The sequence below is a fragment of the Physeter macrocephalus genome, chromosome 21, assembly GCF_002837175.3.
Source record: "Physeter macrocephalus isolate SW-GA chromosome 21, ASM283717v5, whole genome shotgun sequence".
NCBI lineage: Eukaryota > Metazoa > Chordata > Mammalia > Artiodactyla > Physeteridae > Physeter > Physeter macrocephalus.
This window is the reverse complement of record NC_041234.1, coordinates 24,149,293-24,151,407: the sequence shown is the minus strand read 5'-3', so window position 1 is coordinate 24,151,407 and position 2,115 is coordinate 24,149,293. Positions and strand designations below refer to the sequence as shown.

Sequence of the window (2,115 nt, the reverse complement as noted above, 5' to 3'; positions counted from 1 at the left end):
TCACAAGGCCAGTCCAGACTCTGGGCTAGGAGGGTAGAGAAATAGACCCACCCTTGGACAGGAGGAACAAAGTGCAGTGACACATTGCAAAGTGAATGTGAGGGATTGGTGGTCTTTAACCAATCTAGTACACAGTTAGCTTTTATCAACATAACTTTTTACATGAGGTTTTATGCTTGCAATGGCCACACACAATTCCTGATCTAGACTTTTTAATGATAAACAAAATACTTGAGAGTCACCATCAAGGAGAAACTTTGTTAGTACAGGTGAGCAATTGACATTTTTTATCATCCATTTAAAATTGTACAACAATTGAAATTATATTTAAAGAATCTGGCAGCTCTTCCTTTAGTGGGCAGATGAAAAGTTGATACTTCTCATGGTAATGCAAATGAATGTTTGACTCCAAACATCTCTCCCTATAGACGCTTGAAAATGAAGATGAAGGTCTTATTTGAAGGAGGCATGTGCGTTATGAGAGCGGTAGACCTGCAGTTGGCGTGGACACCATAAAATTACACATCAGCCACAAAAGGATAAAGGTGTCTGATACATGTGGAGATGGGGTTTCAGGGCACGCTGTGGGGACCCTGCTCTGCCAGCCTCATATTACACTGCCAAGGCTCAGTCCATGACAACCTCTGGTGGGGCAAGAATAGGCATGGCAATGAACTCCAAGTTAGGGGCTCTAATTAGTTGTTTTTTTTTTTTATTAAATTGAGGTATGGTTGATTTACAATGTTGTGTTAGTTTCTGCTGTACAGTAAAGTAATTCAGTTCTTTTCCATTATGGTTTATTACAGGATATTGAATATAGTTCCCTGTGATCCCATTAGTTTTTGAATAAGCCAAAGGAAAGGCTCTTCAGAGTTGTAGTTACTCTTAGCAGAGCTGTCATAGTACTGAAGATTCTTCTTTTATGGAAGATGATAGATTTTGCCTTAACTTTCTTGTCCTTAATACCCACCTTGTTGCCACACAACATAATGAGGTTGTTTTCACATATTTGTACCAGATCTCTATGCCAGTTAGGCACATTCCTGTAAGCTCTTGATGTTACATCAAACATTAAAATTCTACATTGGGTTTGGATATAATAGCCGTCTCTCCATCCACCAAATTTCTCCTGACCAGCTCAATATATTCCATACGTTGACCTTAATAGGTCCTCTGCTGGTGTGGAACACAAGGGAATGGACCTCAACCTCGAACATGGCTACGTTCTTCTCCAGTCACCAGTCAGTGACGTTTCATGAATGTAGTTTTTCCATCACCAACCAATACAAGTTTGAACGGAGCTTGTGATTCTCCTTGGGCAGCCATCATGATGTTTCTTCCAGAAGCATCTCCATGCTGAGGGTGCTATGACCATTATTCTTGCATTTACTATTAACCTGTTAGCATGCCCCATCTGTGTACCCCCTTTGTAAAATTAGGCAACAGTCTTCAAGACTACTCTCACTTCTGACACCAACTGCAGAGTTCAGGGGTCCCCAAGACTGCCCTCAGGTCAGATTATTTGCTAGAAAGACTCACAGAACTCACTGAATGCTTTTATATTCATGGTTACAGTTTATCACTGTGAAAGGATACGGATTGAAATCAGTCAAGGGAAGAGATGCAGGGGGGCAGGGTCCGGAGAGGTCCAAACACGGAGCTTCCATTTGTCCTCTCCCAGTGGCATCATGGATAGTGCTAACTCCTCCCAGCAACTATGTTGTGACAATATGTGTGGAGTATTGCCAACCAAGGAAGCTCACTTGAGCCTTGGTGTACAGAGATTTTACTGGAGTTTAGTCGTGTAGACATGGTTGACTGTCCACCCTCTGAAGGCTGAGCTGATACCATGTGACCCAAAGTCCCTACTGTAAATCACGTTGTTCTCCTATCTGGCGTGGCCTAAGGCCCCCAGGTAAACAAAGATACTCTTATCAGGCAAGACCTTCTAAGGGTTTAGAGATCACCTTCCAGGAACCAAGGCAAAGGCCAGGCCTTTCTTTGGGCAAGGTTCATTCTTCACTGCACACCCTCATTCTGCTTTTTCTCTCTCTTCCTTTCTCCACATCTTTTCCCTTCCACCTCTCCTCTGTCCTAGGCTAGGAGGTCACACTG

General features: G+C 42.8%; 1 pseudogene; it reads right to left on the bottom strand.

Moving 5' to 3' along the window:
- Positions 1-612: 612 nt before the first annotated feature.
- Positions 613-1,326, bottom strand: LOC102996818 (GTP-binding nuclear protein Ran-like; annotated as a pseudogene).
- Positions 1,327-2,115: the final 789 nt, after the last annotated feature.